We start from the raw sequence: 8,390 nt of genomic DNA on the forward strand, positions 1-8,390 counted from the left end.
TACAAATATAAATTTCTCCAAATTTGAAAAGCAGCTCTTCAGTCGGCAATCTGAAATGATGAGTCTTGAAAGACAAATCAATTTTGATAATCATCGTGAGGTCTTGGAATCAATGGAATTATACAAGAATCAGCTCATTGAAATTCAAGGAAGTCTGAGAAGAACAGATGGTGAAAGGTTGGAGTATGCTGACTCCATTGCAAGAAAGTTTCAAGAGAAAGAGAATGCTAAAGCTGCTGCTGAAAGAGAACAGTCCCGTATCACCCAAGGTGAGCTTAGTAGAAGAGGGGACGGTGTATCAACCGACACCAGATCTAAGAGAGCACCAACCAACAATGAAAATCCAAGGCCAACCAAAAGAGGCGAAGGTAGAAGTGGTGGTAATCGCAGAGGCCGAAGCAATAGTGGTGGTCGTGATGGGCAATCTGGTTATGATCAAGGAGGTCGTGCCAGTGGTGGTGATCGTGGTAGGAGATCCAGTGGAAGTGTTCGTGGTGGTCGCGCTCTTCCTCCTTTTCGCAATCTGTTAACCGGTCAAGAGATGACGGGTGAAGGAATGAGTTATGAAGGAACTCGATTCCCCATCGATCCTCGAGTAAAAAGGGAAGAACAATGATTTTCTTTCTCATACTTTGGTTTAAACTATGTTTCTTTGACTATGTTTCTTTGACTATGTTTTTGGAATATTGGTTTTTGAAAGTGGTTATGTGTGATTGATGAACAAGTTTTACCCTGCATTTATATGATGAATGCTTAATTTGTTATCTATGCAGGATTTTTATATCATCATCAAAAAGGGGGAAATTGTTCGGTCAAATTATTTTGACCATGTGTTGAAATAATTTGACTATTGGAATTTTGATGATGAAATGATGAATGAATTATATATGCGTCTAATTGTTTTTGATGCAGGTGTATTGAAGAATAATTTGATTAGACTTGGTTCTAATGAGGTTCATTAAACCAATTTGGAATAAGAGGCACAAAGTTTGACGTGCAGTCTAACTAACCGAAGTTAGACGTGCATTCTAACTGACTCCTTACTTAGACGTACAGTCTAACTCAGCGGAGTTAGATGTGCAGTCTAACTCTGCGGAGTTAGACGTGCAGTCTAATAGATTTTGGAATTATACGTACAGTCTAATGGATTTTGAAGTTAGACGTGCAGTTTAACTCAGCGGAGTTAGACGTGCAGTCTAATAGATTTCGGAATTGGACGTGTAGACTAACTCAGCGGAGTTAGACGTGCAGTCTAATGGATTCGGAATGAGATGTGCAGTCTAACTCAGTGGAGTTAGACGTGTAGTCTAATGGATTGTGAAAGTTAGACGTGCAGTCTAACTGGTGAAAGTTAGACGTGTAGTCTAACCCCTCCAGATTAGTCTGAAGTGGAACGGAATTAGACGTGCAGTCTAACTCGTGGAGTTAGACGTGCAGTATAACTCCTTCAGATTAGTCTGATGTGATTGTAATTAGACGTAAGTGTAATCCCTTTAGACCAGGTGGTCTAATGGATTTTGTTATTAGACGGGGATGTTTGATTTCATTAGACAAGGTCGTCAAATTGAAATACGTCTAATTGCTTGCTTAAGAAGTGGCTTGAAGCTAGCACCCGCCTACCTACATGCTACAACTGTACGCTACTTCTGCTCCACGTTATTGTGAAGATAAGTACGACAACCCGATGCAACCAATCAACAAATGACACGTAAGCAAATATCCTTCCCACTACTTGTTTTGCACGTAAATCTCTGAAGAATATTCGGCGCACTACCTATTGTGTACGACCACGATCCTTGTATTCAGAGTCTGCTATGTACTATGGAGGCGTTCCAATGGAAGAGTGCCACGTATCATTCTGAAGATTCGATCGTTGGTACCTATGCATATTTAAAGATTTCTAAGGACAACGAACAAACTTCCGGAATTACAGAAAGAGAATTTAGTCGATCATCTTGCTTACTGAAATTACTAAGAAATCAAGCCTTTGAACATTCATACTGTGAAGCTGCTTTCCTGATTGTACTGTGTGTTAATCAAGAGAGAGTTAGAATCAAAACATCCTTTAGCTGAGTGATATTCTTCATCTTGTAAGTTGAATAGAGCGTGTTCTGTTCAATAATGAGCTAAGTGTGTGCCAATTGTATTTGATTCGAATCATATTATAGTGAATCCTTCCGGTGGTTGGAAGAAGGGGTGACGTAGGAGAGTTTGCTCGAACATCCATAAACAAATTGCTGTGTTGTTCCTTTCTGTCATCTTCTCATTTTTCATCTTAAGTTTCAAACCCAAGTAAACATTCCGCACTTGGTGCAGGTGCAGGAGTAGGTGCAGCCGGTTCTGTAGATGTGATTAGTGCTCTGGTTGATGTTGAGGCCGAGACTTCCTCTTCAGTTCTAGATCTCATTTCGAACTCGTATGCCTTTAGATCTTCGAATACGTCGTATAGTTTCATCTTACGTAGGCTCTTTGATTCTCTCATTACTATCGTTTTTATGTCCCAAGCACTTGGAAGAGATCTCAAAACCTTCATAATGACCTCTTTGTTGTCATACTTCTTGCCCAGAGTTGCTAACTCATCTAACACACCAGTGAACCGGTCACTGTATTCCTTCATAGTTTCTCCTGGTTTCATCTTGATGCTCTCAAACTTCTATGTGGCTACCATTATTTTGTTCTCCTTTGTTCTTTCATTTCCCTCAAAGATCTGGATAACCGTGTTCCATGTCTCCTTCGCGGTTTGGCAGTCTCTGATCTTGCAGTATGTGTTTCTGTCCACGCTGTTGGAGATCCGGTTTCTAGCATGGTTGTCCAGATTGTTCCTTCTCTTATCTTCAGCCGTCCATTCCTTTCTATCTTTATCAATAATTATCGGTCCTTCGGTCAGAATGGACTCCATTTCATCATCCAAGGTGACTAGGTGTAGGTGCATGCGTGCCTTCTAGTTGGCAAAGTCATCACCTTCTAGCATTGGAGGCCTATCTTGATACATGCTTGCTTGAGTATTGAAACTACCTGCTCTGATACCAATTGTTAGGATCTAGGTCGCCGCTGGTGAACCGGGGGTTGGACCGATCAGCGGTTCACACTCGAAGGGTGGTGGTTAATCCGGTTAGAGATTAACACCGGGGTTTCAATACTACACAACCTGTCACAAACCCTTGAACTAGGTTCAAGCGTGGAAGAGGTTTGCTTTCAGGTTGAAGCGGTACGCTTGTATGATAGGCGGAATCGATATTGTATAATGGAGATTTGGAGTTTGATGGGTCGGCTTCGGTAATCTGGATATTCGGTATGGTTAGTATAGAGTCGGTTTGGAGCGGTGTGGTTAAGTTAGTCGGTTAGATAATGAAGCCGGCAGAAAGTAAATGACAAGGTAGATTTTATGGATGTTCGGAGATAAAACTCCTACGTCACCCCTTCCTCTCGAAACCGCGAGAAGGATATTCACTAAGGAATACAAGTACAAGCCGATCGAGACTTATTTCCTGCTCGATAACACTTTTACAATTTACACCGAAATTGTAAAACACACTTTAACTTTCAACACTTAGGCTTTTTAGAACAGCACACTCTATCACTTGTAGTAAATGCTCTTAATATCTCAATATCACACTGTTGTCTCTTAATGTCCCGCATTTACTCTTCTGCAACTGCCTCCTTTTATAGGTGAAATATGCCAACGGTCATATTTCACTTCCTTGACTCTGATTGGCTGAGCAGAGGTGCAATGATTCAGTGTTTCAGAGGTTCAGACCTGCGGTCGTTTCCTCAGACCTGATGGTCAACCTCAGACCTGGTATTCTGTCTCAGACCTGCCGGTCTGTTCTTCCGGTTTGTAAGACAAACCTGCCGGGTTTGTCTTTTACTTGATATAGGCACTGTCTGTTGGACAATTGTCTGTACTTGGAAGATTTCCTTTCTGGCTTATCCCGAAGTAGAAGGATCCGGTAGTACTGTTTTCTGCAGCCTACAGTCTTTCCTCAGACTTGCATGGATATGGAAGTATTCAGTCTGTTCCTTTGGTATCATTCTCAACAGATACCCAAATTGTCTTCTTGTACTAGTCGGTCATTTGACTTGGCTGAATGTCTTTTGGTAGTGATGTAACCGGACTTCTTCGGTTATTCTTGTCTTGTGGATGATCGGCTGTTTGATGATTCCGGTTTTGAGCTTTGGCCGATCCTTTCTTTGTGCGGTCACGTTCCGAATACTCTTGATCGGTTTGGTAGCTTGAACGGTTAGGTTTCTTTAGTCGGTTCTCTTGTTCATCCGGTCCGGTTCCTTGTTCTTGCATGGAAAGTTTATTTAAGTTAGGTTTATTTGAACCGGTCTTATTTTATCTAACAGATTTGAAGAATTTTTGACATTTTGTACGAGAAAAACACAAAATAAACGCGTGAAAACGTATGGTTTAAAAAAAACACACGTTAATTTTGAACATTTTAATTGATTTTTAATGTTTTCACGAAAAAAACGCAAAATAAACGCTTGAAAATGTACGATTTAAAAAAAAAACACATTAATATTGAACTTTCAAATTGATTTTTGATTTTTTAACGAAATAAAACACAAAATAAAAACGTGAAAACGAACAATTTAAGAAAAAACGTTAATTTCGTACTTTTTATTGGATTTTGTGTTTTTATAGAAGACAAAATAAAAAAATATATAGAAAACTGAATGATTTAAAGACTTTTTGTCGTTTTGTACGAGAAAAACACAAAATAAATTCGTGAAAACGTATTATTTAAAAAAAACACGTTAATTTAGAACATTTTAATTGATTTTTACAGTTTTTACGAAAAAAACACAAAATAAACGCGTGAAAATGTACGATTTAAAAAACATTGTTAATTTCGAACTTTCTAATTGATTTTTTATGTTTTAACAAAATAAAACACAAAACAAAAGCGTGAAAACGAACGATTTAAGAAAAACCGTTAATTTCGTACTTTTTATTGAATTTTGTGTTTTTATATAAGACAAAATACAAAATATATGGAAAACTGATCGATTTAAAGACTTTTATCGTTTTGTACGAGAAAAACACAAAATAAATGCGTGAAAACATTTGATTTAAAAAAATGGATTTTGTGTTTTTATATAAGACAAAATACAAAATATCAAGAAAACAGAATTTATGTAAGGCAAAATATTGGATTTTGTGTTTTTATATAAGACAAAATATAAAATATCATGAAAATGGATCGATTTGAAGATTTTTTTGTTGTTTTGTACGAGAAAAACACAAAATAAACGCGTTAAAATGTATGATTTAAAAAAAACACACGTTAATTTCGAATATTTTAATTGATTTTTAATGTTTTTACGAAAATAACACAAAATAAACCCGTGAAAACGTATGATTTAAAAAAAACACATTAATTTCGAACTTTCTAATTGATTTTTTATGTTTTAATGAAATTAAACACAAAACAAAAGAGTGAAAATGAACGATTTAAGAAAAAACGTTAATTTCGTACTTTTTATTGGATTTTGTGTTTTTATATAAGACAAAATACAAAATATATGGAAAACTGATCGATATGAAGACTTTTTGTCGTTTTGTACGAGAAAAACTCAAAATAAATGTGTGAAAACGTATGATTTAAAAAAAGCACATTAGTATCGAACTTTTTAATTGATTTTTGATGTATTTACGAAATAAAACACAAAATAAAAGCGTGAAACGAACGATTTAAGAAAAATAACGTTAATTTCGTACTTTTTATTGGGTTTTGTGTTTTTATATAAGACAAAATACAAAATATATGGAAAATTGATCGATATGAAGACTTTTTGTCGTTTTGTACGAGAAAAACTCAAAATAAACGTGTGAAAACGTATGATTTTAAAAAAACACACGTTTATTTAGAACATTTTAATTGATTTTTAAAGTTTTTACGAAAAAAAGACAAAATAAACGCGTGAAAAAGTACGATTTAAAAAAAAAACACATTAATATCGAACTTTTTAATTAATTTTTGATGTATTTACGAAATAAAACACAAAATAAAAGCGTGAAAACGAACGATTTAAGTAAAAAACGTTAATTTCGTACTTTTTATTGGATTTTGTGTTTTTATATAAGACAAAATATAAAATATATGGAAAACTGATTGATTTGAAGACTTTTTGTCGTTTTGTACGAGAAAAACACAAAATAAATGCGTGAAAACGTATGATTTAAAAAAAATGGATTTTGTGTTTTTATATAAGACAAAATACAAAATATCATTTAAACGGAATTTATATAAGACAAAATATTAGATTTTGTGTTTTTATATAAGACAAAATACAAAATATCATAAAAACGGATCGATTTGAAGGTTTTTTGACGTTTTGTACGAGAAAAACACAAAATAATCGCGTGAAAACTTATGATTTACAAAAAACACACGTTAGTTTCGAACATTTTAATTGATTTTTAATGTTTTTACGAAAAAAACACAAAATAAATGCTTGAAAATGTACAATTTTAAAAAAACACATTAGTATCAAACTTTTTAATTGATTTTTGATTTATTTACGAAATAAAACACAAAATAAAAGCGTGAAAATGAACGATTTAAGAAAAAAACGTTAATTTCGTACTTTTTATTGATTTTTTGTTTTTATATAAGACAAAATACAAAGTATATGGAAAACTGATCGATTTGAAGACTTTTTGTCGTTTTGTACGAGAAAAACACAAAATAAATGCGTGAAAACATATGATTTAAAAAAAACGGATTTTGTGTTTTTATATAAGACAAAATACAAAATATCATGAAAACGGATCGATTTGAAGGTTTTTTGACGTGTTGTACGAGAAAAACACAAAATAATCGCGTGAAAACGTATGATTTACAAAAAACACACGTTAGTTTCGAACATTTTAATTGATTTTTAATGTTTTTACGAAAAAAACACAAAATAAATGCTTGAAAATGTACAATTTTAAAAAAACACATTAATATCAAACTTTTTAATTGATTTTTGATTTATTTACGAAATAAAACACAAAATAAAAGCGTGAAAATGAACGATTTAAGAAAAAAACGTTAATTTCGTACTTTTTATTGGATTTTGTGTTTTTATATAAGACAAAATACAAAGTATATGGAAAACTGATCGATTTGAAGACTTTTTGTCGTTTTGTACGAGAAAAACAAATAATAAATGCGTGAAAACATATGATTTAAAAAAAACGGATTTTGTGTTTTTATATAAGACAAAATACAAAATATCATGAAAACGGAATTTATATAAGGCAAAATATTAGATTTTGTGTTTTTATATAAGACAAAATACAAAATATCATGAAAATGGATCGATTTGAAGATTTTTTTGTTGTTTTGTACGAGAAAAACACAAAATAAACGCGTTAAAATGTATGATTTAAAAACAACACACGTTAATTTTGAACATTTTAATTGATTTTTAATGTTTTTACGAAAAAAACACAAAATAAACGCGTGAAAACGTATGATTTAAAAAAAACACATTAATATCGAACTTTCTAATTTATTTTTGATGTATTTACGAAATAAAACACAAAATAAAAGCGCGAAAACGAACGATTTAAGAAAAAAACGTTAATTTCGTACTTTTTATTGGATTTTGTGTTTTTATATAAGACAAAATACAAAATATATGGAAAACTGATCGATATGAAGACTTTTTGTCGTTTTGTACGAGAAAAACTCAAAATAAACGTGTGAAAACGTATCATTTAAAAAAAACACACGTTTATTTAGAACATTTTAATTGATTTTTAATGTTTTTACGAAAAAAACATAAAATAAACGCGTGAAAAAGTACGATTTAAAAAAAAACACATTAATATCGAACTTTTTAATTGATTTTTGATGTATTTACGAAATAAAACACAAAATAAAAGCGTGAAAACGAACGATTTAAGAAAAAAACGTTAATTTCGTACTTTTTATTGGATTTTGTGTTTTTATATAAGACAAAATATAAAATATATGGAAAACTGATTGATTTGAAGACTTTTTGTCGTTTTGTACGAGAAAAACACAAAATAAATGCGTGAAAACGTATGATTTAAAAAAACGGATTTTGTGTTTTTATATAAGACAAAATACAAAATATCATGAAAACGGAATTTATATAAGACAAAATATTGGATTTTGTGTTTTTATATAAGACAAAATACAAAATATCATAAAATCGGATCGATTTGAAGGTTTTTTGACGTTTTGTACGAGAAAAACACAAAATAATCGCGTGAAAACGTATGATTTAAAAAAAACACACGTTAGTTTCGAACATTTTAATTGATTTTTAATGTTTTTACGAAAAAAACACAAAATAAATGCTTGAAAATGTACAATTTTAAAAAAACACATTAGTATCAAACTTTTTAATTGATTTTTGATTTT

This window comes from Impatiens glandulifera, unplaced genomic scaffold (genome assembly GCF_907164915.1).
Source record: "Impatiens glandulifera unplaced genomic scaffold, dImpGla2.1, whole genome shotgun sequence".
In the NCBI taxonomy this organism is placed as follows: domain Eukaryota; kingdom Viridiplantae; phylum Streptophyta; class Magnoliopsida; order Ericales; family Balsaminaceae; genus Impatiens; species Impatiens glandulifera.